Consider the following 27,067-nt stretch of genomic DNA (forward strand, 5'->3'; position numbering starts at 1 on the left):
CTCATTCAGAAAAGTAAAAGCAAATTTGTATTGACAACTCCTCTCTATCTGAATACTGAAAAAACCATTACTAATATCCAGTACCGAGAAAAACTTCGCCTTAGCATTCAATCGAGACATGATGTCAGGGGTATCTGCTACAATTGGTGCCACATTTGGGGTACATTTATTAAACATACGCAAATCTAGAAGCATTCTATAAGAATTATCTGGTTTCTTAACTGCCCATAACGGATAATTTGTCACCGAATTTGATTTGCGTATGACGCCTTGTTGAAGTAGTTCTTCAATAATTTTGGACAAAGGCTCAATTGAATCTGGAGGCAATCGGTACTGTTTCTGAGCTATGGGATCTATTCCTTCCACTTTAACAACAACATCTTTCATTGTCCCTACCTCATTCTTAGACTGAGCCCATAACGAGGGATGTTTCTGCACAATTTCTAAAAGAGTCAAGTCATTACAATCCATTTGTGGCCAAACATGATTTGGGGATACCTCCTCGATTAAATTGATAACGCCCACTATACTATAGTCACTTGGATCTATTACTACAGGCCCTTTAAGGTTATTACTTCTCCAAATCACTTGATTCCCCAAGTCAATGACCCAACCTCTTTCTCTCATTCCGTCAGACCCCAAGATATTTTCTGAGCTAGGACAATGCCAGATATCAATTTCAGTACACAAATAGCCAGGAATCTTAAACAAAACACCAGTAACTAAAGTTGCTGAAGTATTACCTTTACCACTAAAACCTACAATCGCGCAAACAGGTGAGTTAGATGTTATAGGCAAAGCTTGATTAGTCACACTTAATTGAGCTCCTGTATCAATTAGGAATGTAATCTCTTTTCCCTGTAATTTTCCCTTGACACATGGTCTGCCACAGTTGTCAGTTGACACTGGATTGATTGATTCTTATCTAGTCACTGAGAGGGCGTCAGACCCCCCCTGACATTCTTTCCTGTTACATTAGTAGCAGTACTATTTGTTGTCAGCTCTTGCACCTGTCTTATTAGTGGAGTGTATGGGGACGTTGACTTAAACTGTTCTCCAGTAGGTGGGGCTGTTGGCACCAGCCCATTCTCTTTCCCAAAATTTTGTGTTCTAGGGACAAATTTTCTATTTTTAAGAAATTGTTTACACTGCCACTTCAAATGTCCTCTTTTACCACAATGATAACAACTAACATTTGGTCTGAATATCTTTTGGTTAGTATTATCAAATCGTTCAAAATTAGTAGGATTAGTTTGTGGCTTGTGACAATCATTCTGAGTTAATTCTAGCCGTTTGTCAATTAGTTCCTGTACTGTAGATACTTTTACCTTTAGAGTTGACATTTTCATTGCTCTTCTAATACGATCAATGAATATGGCTGCTTCTTGCAAACTAGGTTTTTCAGAGGCAAGCTGAACTGATACAGGATCTAGATATTTAAATTTCCTTACAAATGCTATAATCATTGCCTGTGGTTCATCTCCATCATCAATTCCCATTACCATTCTATAGGCTCAAATTTCAACAAAAATGCAAAGGGATCATCTTGCAGATTTACTTTTAGAGATTCAATTAAGTCAAGAGATGGAGATGAGTCACCAGTTGTGAACAGAATTAATTGCTTCAATCTATCCATGTCATTTGCATGCACTAATTGACCTAATGCATCCTCTGTAGGTGTATCCTGTAACCTTTTGGACATATGGGAAGGTATCCAAAACCTAAAAATGGCGTTTCTTTGTTTGTTATTTAAGTGGAATTTGTCTGTATTTGTCTCAAATACATCAATATTATGGAATGCATCCATCTTATCGTCATATTTAGGAAGATCTTTGGCAATTTTCATTAATTGATCATTAACTTTTAAAGTCAATTTTGTTGCACTGTCTCTGAGCTTTTGTCTCTCAACTCCTCCTACGTCAAGTTCCTCATCAGAATCTATCGTTGAGGTACCAGCTATTTCAGGAACAAAGGATACGCCCTTCTTACCTTCTTGTCTTGTGATAACTGACACCTTTTTATTTTTAAAACATAATCTAGACAGTCTATCCCTATCCCTCTCCAAGTCCTCTAATTGCTGAGCTAACACAAAACAGTCGGGACAGCTGTTAAAGTCGTCAGTACTGTCATCAGGGTTAGATTCTGGTACAACTTTGTTAATCATGCAAATACTTTGTCTAGGTTGTAAATCCTCCACAATCAAGTCATTAAACGTTTTAAACATGCTTAGGACATTTTGTAGTTTCTTCTTAAGTTTATCAATACATAACAATTTCTTATCTATCTTCATATTTTCTAGCTCACATTGTTTGTACATACTAGCCCATAGCTGTGCATTAGTAGGACAATTATCAAATTGAAAAGTTATTTTACTTTTGTTAGCATAAGTTTTTATAAAATCCATGACTTACCCTGTTTAGTGAACTCTCCGTGAGTGGCTGTTGTTTCACGCTGTATGGCTGTCTTGCGTCTGCCGTCAATAGCGTCTCTTAGCACTTGTGGTTCCAATAAAATCTGAAAGTCTGTATCCTCAAAGGTCCTTTTCTTAATTTTCTCCCGACAGTTTGCAAAAAGTGTACAGATATATCTGCCCTTCCCCCTGAGCAAGCTGGAGGGCAAAGGTCAGGAAAAAACACGCAGGGCTGGCACGCCAGATATGTAATAAAATGTATAAGGCCAATACAAACTTCAAATAATTGGAACACATATAAATGTATGTGCGTCAAAAATAGGCAGAGTCACTTAGATGCAAACAAAGGTAAAACATTTAATACGAACAAAAAATAGAAGAAGAATATAAAAAGTAGATAACAAAAATAATATAAAACAAGTCTTACAAAACCTTGGAGAGGAATTTAGTTCATGACATCTGTCCTATGCATTCCTGAGGATGGAGGGAGGGAGTGTTGGGACGAGAAGAGTCCGTGGATGGCAAGTACATCTCCCCTCTACCTCTCCTTCTATGCTTCTCCAAGGCCTTAACTTATATACACGGTTTGAATAATGATGTCAGTCTTGTCAGTCTATTGGTCTTCACCTAATTGGGTAAACATGCTCACTAAGATCTTTACACGTCGAAACCCTATTTTAGGTGGTGGCTGTACGCATACTGTAATGCCCTTTTAGAGTTACAACTATACCATGCATTAGCAAGCTTCTATCCTATCTATAGAATGCCTGTTCAGCAAATCCTTCATTCCATATTTTAAGGTCAAGGAAACCCTGAAGCCTATTATTGAAACCTATTAATATATCTTAATAATCATTTATTTATGAACAATGATTACATATCTTTGACTATTGCCTATACCAATAATTATATATGGTCCATTTCATATTACTAGGGTTAAAAGAGATGTTAAATGTGTTAGAATCTTTTACAGACGGCCAACATTCAAACCCATGGCTGTGCCCTGTACCCGAAGGTAAAGTGTATGTAAATGTATCAAATTCAAAATAGTAAGGCTAGGTTTCCACTTGTTTTTTTTTAGCTTTGTGAAAAAACGCTGCGGCCAGATGTTAGCTGTTCTTCAATAGGAAATCGCAGAATGCCATATCCACTTGGCGTTTTTTTGTTTGGTGTTTTTTCAGTCCTCTTTGGCGTTTTTCTGCTTTTTTGGGCTCTGTGGCAGTTTCTCAAAATTGCAGCATGTTGACACTCTGGCGTTTTTTTGCTAGGAAATCTTGGCGTTTTTCTCCAATAGAAGTCTATGGGAGAGAAAAAACGCCATGAAAAAGCCATGTGGGTTTATTGCCTTGGCGTTTTTTATGGCGTTTTTTCCACAGTTACAATGCAGAGGATGGACCCAGTATCTGTGTGTCCTACGAGAAATAGGCTGGAAACAAACAGTTTCACACAAAACAAAGTTCATATTGAATTCTACACCATTTGGAACAAACATGCCATTACAAACAAACATACGCGACGCATCAACTGGATCCTGCGTGCCAAAAGCAACAGCAAACAATTTGCACCATCATTTGGGGCCAATCTTCCTAGAGGAGCAGACATTCGGAATAAAGCAGGCCTTACAAACCACAGAAAAGTGACAAAAGGGTCCGCTGGGGCGTTTAAGTAGAACTCTACCAAGTAAATGACATCAGGGGGCAGATACTTGCCATTTATCCTAATCCCTTTTAGCTGGGTGAAACCTCTAACTTGTAAAGGCTGGAAAAACTGCCTAAGGTCAAAAAAAGCAATTTCCACAGAAAGGCTAAAACGCCAGAAAAAACTCCAGAAAAAAACGCCAAAATGCAGTGGCAGTTTTCTTGGCGTTTTTCATCAAGAAACAAAACGCAGGACAAAAACCCAAGTGGAAACCTAGCCTTATACTTCCAAACCAAATGAAGCAATTCCATTAGGAATTGAATGTAGCCGTCATTGAGTTGTAGGCCCACTAAACATGTATATATTACCTCAATGCCCTTATTGTATGATAGAGAGGTGTATACACTGTTTACGTACATAATGTATAGGCTTGTTGGTGAGATATGGACCCAAATGTACTTTGTTGATAAAATCTCTAGTGTTCTGAACAAAGGAAGTCATTTTAGTAACTAAAGTTTGTAAATTTAAATCAAGAAAAACTGATAATGTTTGGAATACAGAGCCACAACCAGCTATTACGGGTCTCACTGGGGGATTGTTAAGATTCCTATGCATTTTAGTAAATACAGTGATGGGATATTCCAAAATTGCATTAAAATTTGACCTACTTTTGTTGTGGCAAGAACAGTTTTAACACAGATGTGTTTGATTGGGTGGGTGGTATTTAAGGATACTTCACACCCACGGAAACATACCAGGGAAATGGACAAAACACGTTAGGCGGATTGAGGCGCATGATGCAGTCTCATGCTTTGAAACATCCTTGTCTATATATTTTATAACAGAGCAATAAAAGCTCCATTATAAAATTATCTTCTGATGGCATCCCACGTATTGCCAGGTCCAGCAAGCCACCTAATGATCTTGCACGAATTGCACGCTCCCTGTGTCCTGGTGTCAGGAACTTACCGTTCACCCCCGCCGTCCGCGTGTGTCCTCGCCTGGCGGGGACCTCGTTGGCCGTCGGCATCTTCGTCCGCGTGTGTCCTCGCCCGGCGGGGACATCGCTGGACTCCGGTGTCTTCGTCCGCGGCCCACGCGGTCGCATACCACGCGGCTGCGGACCACATCCATGGAGGATAGGCCGCATCCCCGACCTCTCCTACGGCGCACGCCGTGTAGGGCGGACGCCAGAAGGAGATTGACAGCGAGGAGGCGTGTCCTGCGGTCCAGTGACGCAGGTGGGCAGGCAGAGTGGCGGGACAAAGAGGTGACGGACAGTCACCATTAATATGGTATATTGGGGAAGGAGGGCTTATGGGAGGAGTCAGTCTTTAGCGGGCTATTTAAACCTGCAGCCCATTCATTACTTGATTGTTCTGGTTACCTGCTATAGCCCTCTCCCTTATTGCTGGACACTTGTTTATTGGATTCTACGGACTTTGACCTTGGCTTGATTATACAGACTTTGCTGATTCTCTCTACCCCTGACTGCGGATTGCTTAACGGTACTGCTTTTTGCCTATTCCTTTTTGCTTCAGTAAATAAATCATTGCTGTTGCATTATCTACTGGTTTTGTGTCTGCTGCTTCACCTGGTGTCTTTCTGCGCCGTGCTCCAACCACAAACCTTACACCTAGATTCTGCTGCTCCTCTATGGCGACCAAGGTGGAGCTAAAGGGTATGACATTCTGGGGCTTCCCTATGTAACCTGCACTACTCATTGTAGCACTGCTCAGCTATACTGTGCCTATAGTAGAGGCAAGTTGCTCTCAGCTGTTTTATGTGTGCTGGTTCCTGATTTTTTTGGGCTTGTTATTGATTATTCTGATATCTAGTATCCTTTTTCTTGGCATGCCTTTGACTATCCTGACTTCTGGTGTCCTGAACCTTGGCATATCTACTGGTTATTCCAGCTTCTGGTATCCCGTATACTGACCTGGTTATTGATCTCTGCTACCTGACCTCCAAATGCCACTAGCATGCACATCTTTATATAATCCGTGCTTGTTACTAGCCCCTAGATTTCTGTCCCATCTCCAGATCTCAAGAGGTGCGTATCACCTTAGTAAGTGTGGTTCTTCCTGCATCTGGTACCATCTTCGCTCCACTTGTTATTACTTTGTTATAAAATATTAAGAGATCAGTAGCAGAAGAGGCAGTCTTCATTAGAATACAGTTAATGTTCATCTCAAAGTTTTACCTCTCTCAAAAAACACCCTAGGTCTATATCCATGACCACAAGAAAATGTGTTTGCAAATTAGAGGATGTAGCAAGTCAATTGTGCACATGGCTATATACAGATACTAGCACACTGTGCTAGGCCATGGTCTTCAGAGTGGAATTTCAACACACCTTCCTATTTCACCATGTAGCTATAGTATTTCATCCATGCATATAGTGCTTAGTTTATGTGGATATACCAATGCTTCAGTGTTCATTACTGCTATTACTGACATCTGGTTCTGATGTTTGGTTAGACTTCAGTCTTCTACATTTTAATACAAATAGACACCACAAATTTGCTTCTGAAACACAACCATATACCAGTTACCTGGCTATCCTGATGTGACTGTTGTGTGCCCTATCCAGGTCTTATTAATAACAATCCAGTGAATTCCTACATTGTACATGTTACCAAAATAGAAACATAGAATTTGACATCAGATAAGAACCATTCAGCCCATCTAGTCTGCACATTGACACACCGACCTAGTCCTTGGCCTTGTCTGCTTCAAAATACACGGTAAACATTTAAAACAATGCAAAGACCATATAATCAAGTAATTTGAGAATACACCAATTCCAGCAATACAGTTTGCATATAAATAATTTTTTTTCAGCACCAATGCATTTTTAACTATTAAAAGAAGCTTTATTTCAATATACAATATGATGCTGGAAACTAGCAAATAATCACTCAACAAAAAGAAAACACTTTTTTGAAAGATTACCTTAACATTACATTTCCAGTCTGCATGTGCAAATATTTTATTTCATTAAAAATACCATACATTTAATCCCATGTGTTTTTATATGAAATAGCAATCACTCCTGCAGGAGAACCTGTTTACCCAATCTTCCCTATTTACAAAAGAGAGGCTTCCATCCCCCTCAGACATGCTACTCTACACCTACTGGCCTAGTCCAGAATGCACCATTGGTTTTAGGTTTAACAATATTCTTATAGAGGTGATAACTGGCAGTGCCCAATACTGCACACCATAGAAAGACTAATAGTACAGTGATTAGGAACGTTAAATATTAAGTGGCATAAAGAAATGTGTATGATCACACCCAGAGCCGGCCTTAGGCGTTGTGGCGCCCTGTGCGGACTACTCCTCTGGTTCCCCCCCTCACTACCCCCCCTCTCTGCCCCTTCAAACTACCCGCCCTCTCTGCCCCTTCAAACTACCCCCCCATGCCCCTTCAAACTACCGCCCCTCAAACTACCCCTCCCCCTGTCCCTTCAAACTACCCCCCCTCTGCCCCTTCAAACTACACCCCCCTCCCTCTGCCCCTTCAAACTACACCCCCCTCCCTCTGCCCCTTCAAACTACACCCCCCTCCCTCTGCCCCTTCAAACTACACCCCCCCTCTGCCCCTTCAAACTACACCCCCCCCCCTCTGCCCCTTCAAACTACACCCCCCCCCTCTGCCCCTTCAAACTACACCCCCCCACTTACCTTGTTGCCGGAGTCCTGCGGTGAGAGCGGGAGGCATCCGTCTTCTCGCTCTGCCGCGGTGCCGGCATTTCATGTTGAGAGCCGGAATAGTCCGGCGCTCAACATGAGATGCCGGCACAGCGACGGAGTCACGGATAGTAAGGGGCGCCGAGCGGTTGCCGAGAACTTCACGAGCAACCGCTCGGCGCCCCTGACCGGGACTTAGATTTAAGCATCTTTTTTTTTTAAAACTTTATTTAACATGAATGATGTTAAAGTTTTTAAAAAAAAACACCAAAAAAAAACCCGATGCTTTAATCTAAGTCCCGGTCAGGCGCCCCTGCAACCATGGCGCCCTGTGCGGTCGCACAGGTCGCACACCCCTAAGGCCGGCCCTGATCACACCTTTCCATAATCAACTTATATCTGGTTTGACACTTAAAGATATCAAAGACAGAGAACGGTAGTCATAACTCCATCAGTCTTTGCCTGAGCATGAAAACTATTATCGCAACATTTAATTATGTGTTAACTTACTCTGGATATGTTAGTATTCTTTAATACTAATAAAAAAGTAATTGAGTTAAATTATATACCCCTCGCTGAGACTTTTGCATAAGCTTAAAACAAATATCAGCATCAGAATATTTAGCATAGATATAGAACAGTGATATCTCTAGATACATTGATGGGGTAAACATGCATTATTTATTAGATACCCCCTGATTTGTTTGTGAATGAAGCATGTGTAAATATATAGAAATTATGGCAAAGAGCTGTGAGACGGTAAGTAGCCAAAAGTGGGAGTATGAGCAGCACACCTAACTGTGGAATGAAGAGCCTACATGCTTGTCCCACTACACCTTATCTGATTAAGGAACTGTATCTATTTCCTATGGATCTTTTGTGCTCAGTATTTTTGGTTTACTATTAATAATAGAAATACCGTATTTGCTCGATTATAAGACGAGGTTTTTTTCAGAGCAAATGCTCTGAAAAATACCCCTCGTCTTCTAATCGGGGTCGTCTTCTAATCAGACCTCAAATAGAGTCTGATTAGGAGACTAAGATCCAGATCCCCCGCACCGCTGCAGGGGACCTGGATCCTCCTGTCTCACCCCCCCCCCCCATCATACACACACTTACCGGTGCTTCCTGCTGTATTGCCGGGGCAGCGGGTTGACGTCTACGCAATCCGCGTAGACAACGTCCGCTGCAGCCGGAAGGAGGTGTGGCTAGCAGCGGGGGTTGTCTGCGTCCGTCGCGCAAACCTTCCCCGACTGTCAGAGATCAGAGTTCCCCGGTGCGGGGAACTCTGATCTCTGACAGCCGGGGAAAGTATACGCGACGGACGGATACAAACCCCCGCTGCCAACTCCACCTCCTTCCGGCTGCAGCAGAAGGCGACGTCAACCCGCTGCCCCGACTGGAAGCACCGGTAAGAGAGGGCTGAGAGGGGAGGGGAGGGGAGAGTGTGTGTGTGTGTTAGTTAAATGGGGGTATAGGGTGTGTGTGTGTGTGTGTGTGTGTGTGTGTTAAATGGGGGCATAGGGCATTTCTGGAGTGGCGTTAAGGGGGCATTTAATAGAGCACTCTGCCTCCTGAAATGCCTTATACACCTATATGCCACTCTGCCCCATAATATGCATTTTAACCCCCTAAATGCCAGAATGGGATATAGGGGTATAAGGCATTTCTGGAGGCAGAGTGGCATATAGGGGTATAAGGCATTTCTGGAGGCAGAGTGGCACATAGGGGGTCAAAAGGCATACCATGGGGCACAGTGGCATATAGAGGGTTAAAAGGCATATCATGGGCCACAGTGCCATATTGGAGTGGCAAGCCTGGGGGCAGATGTGCGTAACTGGGGGACAGGTTGGAAAATACAAGAAATAAAAACAAAAAAAATATTTTTCTCAATCATAGCTTTTATTAAAAAAAATAGTTTACATGAATTAACATTTACTGGTAAAACTTTTTTCCTTTAGGGTCGTCTTATATTCAGGCTTTTTCTTTTTTTCCTAAGTTAATATTCAGATTTTGGGGGGTCGTCTTATAATCAGGGTCGTCTTATAATCGAGCAAATACGGTACATGACAAAAAGGTCTTATTACAGAATTTCTATTTAGTTCAGAAAGTTACCTCAGAGCCTGGTTGTTTTTTCAATTTGTATGAATGAATGGGGACCTTATGTTTTGGTTGTTTTGACATCTGGTTTTACATTTAAGCACTCATGTAATAACTGAAAATGCCTGACTTTTTTGTAACTTTCTAGCAATAAGATGGTCTTTGAGGATACCAATAATCCCATATATTTGCATTTTGATGGTAAGAGAGAAATATAAAGAAGTTTGCTTATGCGTGTTGTATGTTTCTAGATATTGGAAAACCCTTCTTCTGATATAGCTTGAAGTATACATTTTGCAAACATAAGACTCCATATTCTAACATTTCCATGAATTATTAACCCTTCCAATCCTTGAAACGAGGCAAACTCAGGCAATCATAATAAGGTCTATTCAGTACTATAATTGTGGCTCAATTGGCATAAAGTAAAATCTAAAGAGAATACCAATAAAACCAGTAGATGGTTTATGAACCTCACACTTGGGTACACTAAAAAAAAGTGGAAAATTAAATAGAAACATTATGTAGAAACAAACTCTCAGCAATTTACCTATTATTTACACTGTTACTTTTATGTTCACCATGTCTAGTACTACTCTTGAACAGATATCTCTGTCTCTGTTCACAAAACAGATAGTGAATGTCAGGCCAAAGTATACATGTCATGAAAATCAGACTTGTGCACATGGACCAAACATTATTTAATTTTTTTGTTTTAGTTTATGGTCCATTCGTTTCAGACAACAAATTTCCTTTCCTGCTCTATTGATTCGAACAACAGTTGGAGGGCTTATTTTGTTGTTTGGAAACGAAATTCACGCACGGTTACACTCTAACTCTCTCAAAGTGTCTCCCTACCTTCTCCATGTCTCCACTGCTTTAATTATTCTATTATTTTTATGTAAAATATTAACGGCTCTTATTCATAATTTGTTCTAACCATAGACACTGCAGAATAAAACAAAGTACAACTACAACCTTTTCTGCATGGATTTTAGAACAAAACGTAATGTCTCCTGATAAAGAATATTTTGCCAGACCTGAATTTTCTTATTACATTTTTTAAAATCAATTTAATTGTAGAGAGATTTTTTGGATTGATGGAAAAGATGAACTGAAAAGTGCTGGTAGATTTCTTTTTAAATTTTCTTTTAGAGTTTAGCAGACCGATAATATTAATATGAAGGAGGAGATTTAAAAATACAATCTCACTAATTCCTTGCGACAGCTAGAGATTAATATTAACGTATTCAGAGCAGCTACAGATTCTATACTAATTCTCTGGAGGCTACGCAAATCAATATACTGACATTCGTTTGCTGAAAGAAATCTCTGTTTTCTCAAGGGGTATTAAAACATGGTATCCTTGCAATGCATCAAACTTTTCTTTCCAACAAGAGTATTAAATATAATTCACTTCTTAACTAAATCTCAAAATACAGAAGGAAATTTATCTATTTATGCATTTATAATTTATTATGTAGCTTTAGCAGAACACACTATGCTTAACTATTTTAAATTCAGGTTGAATAATTAGGACTTAAACTGCTGGTTGTAAGAAAAGATGAAATATATCTTGCATTCTCTCCTATGGTATATATACACACTCACTGGCCACTTTATTAGGTATACCTTGTTAGTACCGGGTTGGACCCCCTTTTGCCTTCAGAACTGCCTTCATTTTTCATGGCATACTTTCTACAAGGTGCTGGAAACATTCCCCAGAGATTTTGGCCCACATAGACATGATGGCATCACGCAGTTGCTGCAGATTTGTTGTCTGCACATCCATGATGCAGATTTCCCGTTCCACCACATCCCGTAGCTGCTCTGTTGGATTGAGATCTGGTGACTGTGGAGTACAGTGAACTCATTGTCATGTTCAAGAAACCAGTTTGAGATGAGAGCTTTGTGGCATGGTGCATTACCCTGCTGAAAGTAGCCATCAGAAGATGGGTACACTGTGGTCACAAAAGGATGGACATGGTCACTAACCATACTCAGGTAGGCTGTCGCGTTCACACGATGCTCAATTGCAGGGAGTCTGAATCACAGGGGAAGTCTGGGAATGCATTGGTAAGGCGGGGGGCAGAGTGGCATATAGGGTATAAGGCATAGCACGGGCAGAGTGGCATATCAGGGAGTCATAGTGGCATATCGGGGGGGGTCAAAGTGGCATATAGGGGGGATGTAAGGCATATCTGGGGGGCAGAGTGGCATATAGAGGTTATAAGGCATATCTGCGGGGCAGATGTGCATAACCGGGGAACATTGGCAAATTAAAGGAAATAAAAACAAGAAATACCTTTTTCTCAAGCATAGTTTTTATTAAATATGAAAAAATAATATTCAAATGTTGGGGGGGGTCATCTTATAAACAGGGTGGTCTTATAATCGAGCAAATACTGTATATGTTTTAAAATATGTAATCATGGATTTATATCTAATACAATTTAATCATGATTTTATAGTATAGTATATGGTGGCCAAGGCTCTTTTAATTCTATTTATGGATCATACGGATGTTTTACCTGATTCTACCAATTGCAACTCATGGATGACTTTATAAGGAGGACAATAGGACAACACTATACATACTTTAAGAAGCATAGTGCGAAACGCGCTTGACATCATTGAAAGGAAGAATGAACATCTATCAAAGACTTCATCCAGAAAGAACCACATGCAGGACGTTTTTATTTGTTGATATGTTGCTGTGTAGATTGTTTGTTTCTTTTATTAGAGCTATTGGCTTTTATTCACCTTCGTTGTGCTCTTTTGGAGTTGCTTGGAGTCTATACATTACAAAGAACTTCTGTTTGGGTCTGCTTGGAGGAGAGAAGTAAGACCAAGATAAACTCATTTGGTTCAAATGGTGTCAGGCGTGTGTGGCGGCAACCAGGTGAGGAGTACAAAGTGTGTCTTGCCTACAGTCAAGCATGGTGGTGGGAGTATCATACTTTTGTTGCCAAGGTTTAGACATTAATGGCTGTGTGTTGAGTTATTTTGAGGGGACAGTACATTTACACTGTTATACAGGCTGTACACTCACTACTTTACATTGTAGCAGAGTGTCATTTCTTCAGTGTTGTCGCATGAAAAGTATAATAAATTAATTTTAAAATATACCGTATATTCCGGCGTATGACTTTTTAACCCGAGAAAATCTTCTCAAAAGTCGGGGGTCGTCTTATGCCCCGGGTATACTTACTTACCCAGCCAGAGAGTCCCACGAAGCCACGAATCTCTAGGGGAGGGGCGAGTGGAGAAGCCACCTCCCCTGGGCCGGTCTTCAGGGCCGCGCCGAGGTAGGTGCAAGATCGTGATCTCCTCAACTAGCCCTGATCAGCAGAGCTGGTTGGGGAGATCACGACCTCCCTCTAACTAGCCCAACATTAGGGAGCTCGAGGTCTGGCACTTCAGACCTTGGCTTCCGTGCTCCCTAATCACTATGCACAGGCTATTGATGCCGAGTGCGGGGATGACGTCATGTCCCGGCGCTCTGCATCAATTGCCGGCGCGTAGTGATGAGAGAGCAGTAAAGCAGAGGTCTGAAATGACAGACCTCGCGCTCCTACAACTGGATAGAAGAAAGAAAATGAGAAAGGTAAGAGATGGGGAGAAAGGGGTGTGAGTGCAGTGTATGTGTATATATGTGTGTGTAAGCTCAGTGTATGTGTATGGTCAGGTGTGTGTGTGTGTAAGAGCAGTGTAGGTATTTGTGTGTGTGTGTGTGTGTGTATGTATGTATGTATATGTGTGTATATATATATATATATATATATATATATATATATATATATATATATATAATGTGTGTGGTGAGGGCAGTGTATAAATGTGTATGTATGGACAGGCGTATGTTAGTATGTGTATAGATATATATATATATATATATCTCTATGTATATGTGTGTGTGTGTAAGGGCAGTGTATGTATGTATATGTCTGTATAACAACCAGCCAATCACCGGTAAGGTACATCGCTTGCTGTGATTGGCTGGTTGTATACTGGGTAGAGGGGTAGTCTTATACGGCCAGTAAAGCCCAAACTCTATATTTTAACTGGAAAAGTTGGGGGTCGTCTTATACGCCCAATCGTCTTATACGCCGGAATATACGGTAATACAATATTTACAAAAATGTAAGGGGTGTGCTCACTTTTGTGAGATACTGTATATCAGTGGGTTTAGGGAAGCCCTCTTTCATGTTTGAGTCTCTCCCGTCATTGATTTATCATATCCATATTTATTTACATACTACACTATATTATCCTTTGTTGTCTGTTTTTTTTTTAATCTCTTCTTCTGTTTGGACTTTGTTATCCCTCCTATTTGATCCACATTGTGGAGGACTTGAATAGCTGCATTGACATACATATTTGTATCATTTTTATATTTATTACACATCACACTTATTGGTTTGTTGTACGTGGTCACTGGTGTTCTTTCACCTTTTTTTTGGATAGGGGTTTTATTAAAACAGTGGGGTTTGTTTCTTGTGGAGAACCAGCAGCACTTATATTAAACTTATTTCTTACTTAGAGGCATCCCGTGATACACAATTTGCTTTACTGATGCCTCAAAAAATAAAATGCCGTAAAATGAGATACACAGAGCTATGATCTAAGCTAGTTTTTTGGTCCAGCAAATAAATCAGATCACTTTTGAAGTAAGGGAGGAATTGGCAACAATTAATCTTCTGCCCTTAATAATTTAGAATGAACTGTTTTAAATACAATACAATGCAAACTTTCTTACGATTAGAATTGATCTAGGTCTAGTAAGGAAAATAATTGCTACATTAACATTGTTACTAGATCTGATTGCTAAAACATATAAAAGTAAGATTGGAATGTTATCAAATAGAGAAAAGTATGGAAGTATGCTAGTAAGGTGTTAGTTATGCCTCACTAGACAATTAGTAAAGTGAAACATGAAATATCAAGCACATTCAAATTATTGATGATAGAAAACAAAAGAAAAGGAATGATGATACAAGACAAAATATTTAGGGTTTGAGTGAACCACATGACATTGCTTCACTGAGACGTTTATATGGTATTTTGGGATCAATAAACAGATTTGTTAAGGATTTAACACTACAGACTTTCTCAAACTCTCCAGCAACACTGATAAAGTATTTAAGCTTTGGGACTGCACCTCTCTGTAGCATGGGTTAAAAATGCATCAAACACTTGTAATCCTTTATTACATGAAAAGTAAACCTGAGTATCAATTCAGTGCACAATCAGACAGAAAACACTAACTGTAGAAACCAGCTCAAAGTATGTATTATTTAATTACCTGTTTTAGTCTGCATTCTTCATATAATCTTATTTCTGGTAATGCTTTTTATTAGCATATAACACACAAGCTGCTATAATTGTTAAGTTAAATTGTCTCCATTCACAGAAACTTCACATAATTTCTACCCAGATGGGATGGGACATGAGATGGTCGAATTCTGTCACCTTATAAGCCTCTACTACTTTTACTATATGGCTAGTATACTAAGTCACCACCCTATCAGGGATTGTTTCTTGCATTACACTAAGGCATTGAGTAATTAATGTTGGATTAATTTTAGACTATGACCTATTGTTCCAGTATTGCTCTTCCTTAAATATGCTTCTATGGCATGATCTATTCAGGGGTGAAGGCATTGGTACCCAACAATGTACAAGCACTACCCAATATACCCCTAAATCTTTCACTATTTCAATACACAGTGACACATACAGTAATGAGCATTCTGCACATCATGGGTATTCTAGATAACCTTATTGGATGATAGGCATAATTAAACATATTCCCACATTTCCTGAAATGATTTACACTAACGTTAATTTGGACATTTCCACGTAGGGTTGTACTTACTTTTGTTGCCAAGGTTTAGACATTAATGGCTGTGAGTTGAGTTATTTTGATGGGAAAACCAAATTTACACTGTTATACAGGCTGTACACTCACTACTTTACATTGTAGCAGAGTGTAATTTCTTCAGTGTTGTCACATGAAAAGATATAATAAAATATTTACAAAAATGTGAGGGGTGTACTCACTTTTGTGAGATACTGTATGTTTGTGGCTGTTTTTTTGTTAAACACTCTAGCTAACACCTTCCAGCATTCATTTACATGCTCATATAAACCCACCTTGATACAAGAAAATAATGCTGAATCTCTCCATTGGGATGTGTAGTTAGACTATGTGGAAGGACATAGGGATTATTTGTGGGCACCCTCCACATCACTCAAGGAAATGATTTCTTGAGAATGTTTCTAAAAAAAATATTTGGCTAAAAAAATATTTGAAACTTAAAAAAAAGGATGTATGTCAAGGGCTGCAAAATTACTTTTAAGACACATTGTATGGAAACTGCACAAAGCTGTTATGGCTGTGTGCACTTTCCATACAATGTGTGTACTTTCCATACAATGTGTCTTAAAAGTAATTTTGTAGGGTCATCTTGGCCTTCTCCACACATACACCATATCAACAGTAAGTACTTAATAAGTCCCCATTAAAGTGTGGCCGGTTTGGGGAAAAAAAGATTCTATGGACATAACATGTGAGTGGTCTGATCCATCGATTGATTGATTTGAGAGTATATATGATGCGGGGAGAAGAAAAAAAAATAAAAATAAATTGATTTCAAGTTTACATAATAACCTGCCTTTCGACATGGTGCTCTGTCTCCATATTGCAGGAGCAGTGTGGATCCGAGTGAAAACCCTTTGGGTTTTGCCCCGGAGATTCCGGGGTGAAGTGCCGCTTCTCTGGGTCACTGCAGGGAAACTCCGGGTTGTGGGAGCAATGTTTTGGCACACAGAAATGGTGTGTGTCCTGCAACATCGGTGGGAACACCCATTGACATCGGCAGGACTGTCCACCATCAGTGAGGCCACCCAACAACATCAGCGGGATCACCCACCGACACCAGGAGCACCTCCTACCTGCATCCAGCAGGGGCGATCCGGGCAGCCAGAACCAGAGAGTTCCAAGGTATGGTTGAAAGCGACACCTCCTGGCATACATGATGATATTACTTGAAGATAGTGAGATGTCAAGCCTGAGGGAGAGTATGTAAAAAAAGCAACATCTTCCACTTTAGGAGAAGTTGTCATAAAATATAAAAAATAAAATGGATTACTATGAAAGCAGCAGGTGTCATTTACTATATAATATGTGTAGAAATTATTTAATAAAACCTATGTATAATAAGCTCAGACTCATGTTTCCTTCACTATGAAAAGAAAAATAATCACATTAAACATCTTTTGATTATATTACAAGAAGGATTATAGACTGCTACAATCCAGGTATGCAGTATCTTTTATTGTACTGAAGACTCTGACTGGGGACATTGCCCTGTGCCGGGCCTAGGGCAGCCCCACGGGTAAATATTAGACTTGGGCACCAGGGGGCTCTTCGGGGGGGGGGAAATCTTCGTATTCCGCGAATATTCGCCTGTTCCTGTCTTCTCTTCGGGCGAATATTCGTGGACATTCTTCGTGTTCGGTTTTTCTTCGTTTTCTCTGGTTAAGGGGTTAATACGGGGTTAACGCTTACCGCAGCAGCTCTGGCGCCAGGAGTTTAAATGTCCGTATAAGCAACTCTATTGGTCGCCAGCAGGGGTCGCTCGTACAGACTTTTAGGCTCCTGGTGCTGTAACTTACCCTGCAGATCCCACTGGTCTCCCTGTTCTATCAGTTAAATGTACATACAAACGACCAATAAAGTCACTTGTACGGACATTTAACTGATAGAATAAGGAGACCAGTGGGATCTGCAGGGTAAGTTGCAGCATTGGGGTTTTAAGTCTGTACGAGCGACTCTGGCTCCTGGTGCACTTGTTGCACCTTAAGGGGTTAAGAGGCCGTGCGAGTGAGCCTATTGGTCGCTTGCACGGCCCTTTAACCAGGGACCTCCTTGGTTGATGCCAAAGGAGGTCCCTGTAGGCGACCAATAGGCTCATTCGCACTGCCCTGTAACCCGTGACAGCGAACCTATGGATTTCCGCTCCCGTTAACCCCTTCGAGCCTGCAGATTTCCACTTCCGTGAACTGCCGCGATGCCAAGGTAAGTTAGAAGGGGGGGAGACTGGTAGACGAAGACGAAGACGATCACGAAATCTTCGTGGTGTGTGTCTTTTTTCTTTTCCCTGTTTGCACATATTTGAGGTTGTTGGCTCCTCATCAGTCTGGTTGCAGCTTGCTGTCCAGGGGTTAAATGGGAGGAGGTTTAATTGCACCTCCCCCAACACATTAATCTGGTTTTGGTAGCAGTATAAACTGCTTTGTGTGCCCACTATGTAGGAGGTGAGAGTAGGATCTCACCCTATTGAGAGTGTGCCTTGATGTGGCGGGTGAGCTTAATTATGCTTTGGCCAATTCATATAACCAAAACCTCTCATTTATATTATGTTTATATATTTGTTGCCAACTTTATTAGGGTGAGAAGCGCAGACAGTATTTTGTTTTTTGTATACATTGTACAGCCAACACACTGTATTTGCAGCATGCTCACACTGTTTGGTAGGCCTTATATTATACATTTGTATTATTTGAGCCTGAGACTAGCTTAGCGCACCGACATTTTTTCTTTTCCCTGTGTCTTCGTCTTCGCCTACATTTTACCGCAGCTGTCTTCTCTTCGGCGTGTCTTCGGAACGAACACGAAAACGCACTCTTCGTGTTCGTTTTCATGTTCGCCTGAAGACGAATGCACAAGTCTAGTAAATATATCATTGTTTAAGCCTCTGAGAATCTAGTTTTACATTATGACCTCTTGTTCAAACATGAATATTATTTTTACATAAACTTCAGTTTATGTATTTATGTATTTAAATTTGTCTAAAGGTGGGACTCGGGCAGGTTCAAAAAGAAATTAAAGCCTTACTAGCTTTTGCAGCCATGTTGCAAGCTATTGAATGAGAGCACCAAGATATGATGTAATATTGTAATGCTCCTAATGCTCAGCTTTGAGGAAGTCACATAGGAACTATTATTTGGAACCTCTTGGCAAGACAGCAGGAGAATGCCCAGAAACTGTAACCAACCTTCTTTTTTAGGAAGTTTGAATCACCAGACACAGCAGTCATAAGTGTTACAGAACACCTTGCAACCCAGTTGCTGTTTCCCTCTTTCTTAAATTATGATTAGGAACGGGGCTATGTTCTGAATAAAATAAAGTCATACTGCCAGTTGAACGTGACATTTTCAGACCAAGTAGGGAAGGACACAAGATAACACCAAGCAGACTTTTTTATTAATTTCATTTTTTTTTATTTTTTTTTTTTTAGAATATTTGAATTTTAAATCTTGCTTAATACATATTTCTTTCCAGGCCTGTGTTAATGACAAAGAAAGGTGAGGAAAATTAGAATGCTTTCAAGAGGTGGCATGGTATTTAACACAGTCCTCAGCTGCCAAAGGGAATAAGCAGGAAACCAACAGTATTTGAGGCATTGTTCAAAATACAGGAGATGAGGGATTTGCCATCTGCGAGCAAGCGTTCCAACTGAATTAGTGGCACTTAACATTTACAGATTATTGGGAACAGACGGATACTGAGAAGAGTCATGATAGAGAGTCTCAGAGTACCAGCCTCAGAATACTGATCTGAATGCTTGCCTTTTCTACATAGCTCTGTGTTGTGATGAGGAAAAGAATATGTATATAGCCATATCATTTTTAGTTTTGTTCTTTAATACAGATTTTTTAATCGGTATTTTTTTATTGCCAATTAATGCTCCTAAGATTGGTCTGTTGACAATGTTTGTGATAGTGGGAAGCCCCCCTTATCCAACCTGGCATCACAGTGTAACTGTAATGTGTGTGACAACGTAGAGAATCATTTGAACAGTAAAAGCACTGAAATAGTCATTTTTCTAAACAGTTAATACAGAACTTCTGTATACACAAAACTTTAAGAATTTGTATTTTTAACTGAATTCTCTTAACAAAAATCTATCTTTTCTACATATAACTTTCTATTGTCAGCTAGGCCATAGACATATCATATACAAGCCTGTCAATAGTCAATAGTCATTAGTCATTGAATAGTATGGGGGATAGAAAAAGGTTTGTGTAGATGTAGGTTTAAAAGATTGTAGATTCCCTCCTCACAATTTCAAGTCATGTGATTACTTTGAATTCACCACCATCCACCATTATTGTGATCTGGGGAGGGGACAGGATACATTGCATTCCTTGTGGAACACTGTAAGTAGACAGCTACAGTATTGATCTTAATCCCTCACACATTATTTTCTTTCTACAATGCTTTATCCCCAAACATTTGCACATTCAAATTGGTGCAGAACCCCCATATTATCACACAATGCACAGTAAAGTGACCCATAATTTACTAAGTTTTATATAATTTTACTGTAGCAGAGGTTATTTTGCAAGATAGAGACAAACGCATGATCTCCTCTGACTAGTGAGTCTGTACGTTTTGCAAGCGTTAGCACCAAGGGCATGGAGTCAAGTCTGATCAGTCAAGTTAGCCCTTAAATCCACTGACAACTCGACTTCTTAGTAAACAATCCCAAGTGAGCCATGTGTGTGCTTAACAAATCTGGGAATTCTCCGGTTTTGACCTGGTTCTCTGGATCAAGTCCCAAATCCTCCGGGTCGCGGGGTCTTGACACGCCCTGCTTCCCACCTATTTTGTCTTTAAATAGGGGTGTTTCCCGCTGCCGTCAGGGGGACTGCCTGCTGACGTCACGGGACCGCCCGCTGACGTCACGGAGCAGTTCTGGCCGCGTCCCGCAAGGGAAGGCTCCAGGTAGTTGGAGCCCAGAAGTTCCCAGGTATGGTGCTCAAGCATTGCCAACACGGGGGCAATCTAGCAGCAGCACTTCCCACAAGTTAACTGCCGTCATCAGCTGCCTGGTTTGACAATATGATAGGACATGCACCATAAGAGATATACTAGGATGTTATTTCAATTATACTAGATTATTTTAAAGAAGCAACATTTTGCATATTTTTTTGCATGGTTTTATATCAAATGTTAAATATTGAAGTGATAGTTCCGTAAATATTTTTGGACTGATTTAATAAGGTCTTCCCATGCTCTGCTGTATATTTTTATTTTAACCACGCAGAGCCACTTGGTTTTGGATGGCTGACGAATGACAGAAGATTTCAATACATGCCCATGAGCAAAAGACCAACTATAGATTTATATGAGAAGCAGCCACAGGAGTACCATTTCTTTTCAAATAATATATAAATAATACAAAATTATATATAGTAAATACAAAAGCACACTTGAATTTAACAACATAATTTGAATAAAACAAAAGAAAAGGGGATGGAAAACAGGGAAGGGGGGTTGGCAACATACATATAGTACATGTCAAAAAAGACAAGAATATTCAATATGTACAAAAGAACAAGGAGTACTATTTGAGTGTTTAGCAGAGAAATGACCAGTGAAGCAAAAGTATATGATAACACCATGTTAATGGCAGGTATGACATGAGAAGACAAATACACCTTGAAGAAACTTAACAGGTGTAGGTTTGAGGCTAGTCTATGTAAAACATTATGAAAGAGGGGGTTGGGAGCGGTACGTCTGTCACTTGCTTCTTCTAGCACTGTGCTTAATAGAGGAGATTACCTCCAAAGATATGTCACAGATCCATGTGAACATCATTATTTTAGCTGCAGGGCTTCAACGCTTGCTTAACACACAGTGTTTATGATTTCTTCCTTCTTTGACTTGCTGTAATGGGTATAATTGAAGTCAGTTTTCTCCAACTGGCTACATGAGATATGTCTTTGTTCCAGTGTCTGGGTCAGTGGACAACACACGACAGTGCAGTGCTCAGTGGCATTTCAGATTTTTTCTTGGTGCGTGTGTTTAGCTAATCATATCCCCAGGGAGCTGCATGACCAGAATTTTGAATTTCAAAATCAATAAGAGCCTCATTTATGTCTGCGTATCTCTGTCTACATTTACTGTATATGATTCAAGCATAAACACCACTGACTCTGCAAACATGTCTATCTCTATTGCAAAATCCCCCTTTACATCCTCCTTCCTTTCCTTATCTTCTTTCCCTTAATCTCACATACAGGGTTTTAATCCATTCTCTGCCATTGTTAGGATAATCTATTTTGCGTCATAGAATCCATCTCTTAAATGGAAACGTTAAATTTTGTATCTGCTGCCTTACAGTTTGACAGATACCCCATTATAAGAACTGTAGTCTAATATTCTCATTTTTTAATGTTTGTAGTGTCCAAGAGGTCGTGAATTGTTCTGAAAAATAAAACAGTGAAATATAAAATGGTTTTTTTTTCCAGATTTTTGTTTTTGAGAACAACAGTGGTTTACAGCAGTTAATAGTATAAGTGAACTATAGTCATATCTCCATTTTATATTTTGCTCAGTATAATTTTTTATACTCTTTCTTAATTTACAGATTTAAACTCTATTCTGCGATAGAAAAGCTTTTACAGTGGAAGCAAGAAGAGAGCAATTCATAACTTGCACATTGATTTAAAAACCTTTGTTATATGTAGTAAAGGACATGAAACCCTTGTGTTTAAGCAGAAATTTTCTTAGATTATGAAGGCATTGAAATAAAGACATAGCTGGATTCTCATAAATGTGAACATCTTACACATTTTATTATATCCATATTCACAATGACTTGGGAAAACTGCAGGTAACATTTGTAGAAGCCTATCTCATAGTTAATCCAACTTTAATTGAAAGAGGTGATGGGGAGTTGCGAAACCAAAATTGCATTAAAGAAGCACTCCAGTCATCAAATACACTTGAATGAATATGATAATTTTCACCCTTAAATTACGATTTTCCTCCCAGAGCAAATGCATGGAGGAATTCATCATATACTGCATTGGGCCTTGAAGCTTCTCCTTATTAATGAGACCCATTTGCAGCAGGAAATCATAACCAAACCTCAGAGGGATAGCATCTCTCAGCTCTGACACAACCAATGGCTCCAATAACCTCGGAAATAAAACCACTTTATCTACGTGCTCATGACCCCATATCCACCTTCTTTGGTCTGCTTGCTATCTGCATCTCTTTTGAACCTTTAACTGAGTCTCCAGAATTTCACATGGGCTGCACCTATTTTTTTTTTCTTACAGCATTGTGTTAGAGCATCCTATACGTATTGTTTCAAATGCTCACAACCCCTAACCCATCTATTTAGAGATGTATATAAATCAATCCTCCTAGTAATCTTCAACCTTCAATTTGGAAGTAACCATTTGTTTCCCCTACCTTTGAGATCTCCATGCCACAAACTTCTACAAGTCTACAGTACTGTCTATAATAAAATCATGCTTGCCCAATCAGTCTTTTACCTTGTGTGTTAATCCCACTCACTATAAGATGGCAAATGTAGAGACCCCTGCCCTTCTGTACCAGTATATAACATTTACGTTTGTTTATGTTTTTGTTAATTTGATGTTAAAAATGTTATTTTCCCCTCACTGTAATAGTGATATGGAATATATTTGCATTCTTACACTAAAAAGTAATATTAATTATAACACTAATAGCATGAAGTCAAATGGTCAAACAAGTTAACGGTTATTTAAGATGACCATACTCAAACCAGGAAACAATCTGCATATTATTCGTGCATGCAAGTGCCTGAGACTTTAAAGGAATGTGAAGGTACGCCAACTGAATAAAAATTTACATATTCTTAATTGAAACCCCAAAATAAGGATTGATGGCATCACAGATTTTTACTGGATTGGCCCTGAAAATTAGAATAACCCCCAGATTTGCACTCTTTAGTTTTCACTGTCTATCTTTTTGGATTTTGATGTTCTTTGCTTCTATCTCATGGAGGGACATTGCTGAGACTACAGATAATAGAGCCGGTGCACCGTCATAGAAACCCTGGTGGAAGGCAGCAGCGGAGGTTGTCTGTGCACATCGCGCAGACTTCCACCGGCTGTCACAGAGGAGGATCCAGGTCTGATTATAAAACGAGGGGTATTTTTCAGAGCATTAATTGAATCACCAATCAGAAGGCACACCTGGCACTGAAGACACCTCTACCCGCCAACAGAAGATAAGTCACGCCACAGTACATGTCGCTCAAGCTACACAAGGCCAGGCATGTGGCCTGGAGCAGGTAGGTTGGATACCTACTTTGTTGCCATCTACAATTGCAGCAGGGTTTACATGTATTCCTTTTTTGTATACAGGTCTGTGTGGGATATTTGGTTACAGAGCTTCTTCCTTGTGGCATCTAGGGATAGGGTTTACTGCCAAAATGATGGGCAGTTGTTTTCAAATGTAGCACTTTGTGTTTGTCAGGTTGAAGAATAGCACATATTGAGAAAGGGTGGCTTTTCTGCTCTATGTTAAAATAAATGCAAGTGTTTCACTGCACAATTGGATTTTGCTGTGCTTTATTTAATTTCTACTGACACCAAAGGGTCTTTGGCTGGACCTCATCCCCCTACCAGAGAGTCTTGTATCTTTTTTTAAATATTTATTTTAAAGATTTTAAGAGATATGCAGTAAAAGGGTAAACTTGCAAGTCACCTCGCAACTCCTCGCAAGTTCCAACTGACATTTGCTACTTGCTGGTTAATGAATCTGTGCTTTACCTGCTTTTTTCAACTCATATAAAGTTGACTCAGGCAAGTATATGCAATTTGAGAGCCATTTGTGAATGCAAGTTGGCTTTAGGGAATTTGAACTTTTTTTGCTAAATCGCAAGCACTCACAGATTAGTGAATAGATGTATTTTCTTATGAATTTGAACAAAAATGCCAGAGACATCTTATCATATTCTTAATACCCAAGTGCAGGGATCCAGAATACAAAGAGCCAATCATCACATCTTCAGCTGTTCTAGGCATCTGCACCTTCCCACTTAATAACTCTTGGTCATCCATCTGGGAACCTGCCATGCCCTATTTGTGTATATATATATATATATATATATATATATCTATATATATATCTATATATATATATATAGTAGACTAGAGGTTGTAGCCGTATTAGTCCAGTGGTGTCAATATCAAATAACAGATGGAATAAGTATCTTGTGATAATACCTTTTTTATTGGACTAACAGAATTCTGTTAGTCCAATAAAAAATGTATTATCACAAGATACTTATTCCATCTGTTATTTGATATCTCTCTCTCTCTCTCTCTCTCTCTCTCTCTCTCTCTCTCTCTCTCTCTCTCTCTCTCTCTCTCTCTCTCTCTCTCTCTCTCTCTCTCTCTCTCTCTCTCTCTCTCTCTCTCTCTCTCTCTCTCTCTCTCTCTCTCTCTCTCTCTCTCTCTCTCTCTCTCTCTCTCTCTCTCTCTCTCTCTCTCTCTCTCTCTCTCTCTCCTCTCTCTATATATATATATATATATATATATATATATATATATATAAAAATAAGGAATGCTTATAATAATTAATGCCATTGTTTAATAGCACCTGTAGTTAAAGTTCTAGACTGTGAAGCAGATGAAATTCTGAAGATTAGGCCAACTACAGGCCAATAAGTCTTATGTCAGTAGTTGGCAAATTAATGGAAACCATGCTAAATAGTTACGTTTAGCAGATCATTAAATATTTGGATATAAATGGTGTGCATGATCAGATACAGGACAGCTTTACTGCAGGAAGATCTAGTCAAACTAACTTATTTTTTGACTGGGTAACTAATAGAATATACCAGGGAACAGCAGTAGATATACCCTATGTAGATTTCAGTAAGGCATTTGACATAGTCTCCCGTAGAAAATGTATACATAAATTGCAGTTTTTGGGTTTGGATGTCAAAATAATTGAATGGATAATACAATGGCAGGAGTCAGAAGGTTGTAGTTTATAGCACCTTTACAGAGACCAAGCAGCTAAAGATATAAATTAGTAAAGTAATTTAGGTTGAAAAAAACACCTTAGTCCATTAAGCTCAACCCTTCTACATATACTTTCTGCTTTTGATCCAAAAGAAGGCAATAAAAAAAACAATTAAGCTATTTTTCAGATTTTGACAAACCATTGTATGAGAGCTGGTTCTATCAAATACCTTTATTGTCCTTACTATAAAGAATCCCTTCCTTTGTTGTGCATGAAATCTTCTATCTTCCGGTCTCAGAGGATGACCTCTTGTTCTATCTACATTTCTGTTGGTGAACAGGTCTTCATATTAGCCCTGTGAATATTTATACAATTTTAGAATATCCTAAGATGCTGTTTTCTTTGCATATATAGATGCAACCGTTTGAGTCTCTCTTCATCATTAGGATACTTATAAAAAATGTTTTTAGTCACCTCAGCCTCTCTCTGCCTCATGATTAGTATAAAGCAGTGAGAGGGGTAGCTATCACTACCAAAGGCAATGTTGACAAATATTGCTGTTTACAATGTGAATGTGATTGGCTCCTTGAGCAATCACATGCACTAAAGTTCTATAGGCTGCTGCTGGGTCTTCAGGCAGCCAACAGCAGTAGCCCTGCCATTGATCTTGGCTGCAGTTGGCCATGGTTAGTGGCAGCAGAAGAGAACATAATACTCCCAATTATAAATCTGTGATTTTTATAAACTCAGGAGCACTTTTTGGTATATTTTTAAGATATGCAGTAAAATACAGCTACATTTGCAATCACATCTTATGAGATACAAGTTGTATAAGAATTTCCAGTTCATAAATGACATTTCAATATCAACAGCCTTAAGTTTCTAGAAAACCAATTCCAATTTTCAGGCCAGGGATAAAACACCTTCCAATGACAGAAAAAAGCAGTTTGTCTATAAAGAGAATACGGGCCCTAAATAAAAACTTACTCAAGGTGACATATTAACTTATTACACATGAAAGCTTTTTAATTTAAAATTCAATTTAATATAATACTGAATGTATGGCTCTCAATATGAGAAGTTTTTTCTTTGCATTTTGTGGACTTAGAACATTCACGGTATGCTGGTATGTGATTTATTTGTGACAGATCTCATAATTAAATCATCCAAAAGCCATAAACTATGACTGGGATCAATGAGTAGGAATGCCAGTTTAGTTAGGGTTGCTTATCTCTCATTTTAGGTTATGGTGGCTAGGGTTTTTTGAGTCAATGAAATCATTCACCTGTAATCCTAACTGCAACAACTACATTTTAGACTGTATTTATCTTTATTTTGTCATAAGCTTGAATTTGGGACTGTACAGGTTAAACAAGACTATGTATGTAAATGTGGTTGGC

This window comes from Sceloporus occidentalis, unplaced genomic scaffold (assembly GCF_023333645.1).
Source record: "Sceloporus occidentalis isolate IW3139 unplaced genomic scaffold, rSceOcc1.0.p SCAF_35, whole genome shotgun sequence".
Taxonomy (NCBI): domain Eukaryota; kingdom Metazoa; phylum Chordata; class Lepidosauria; order Squamata; family Phrynosomatidae; genus Sceloporus; species Sceloporus occidentalis.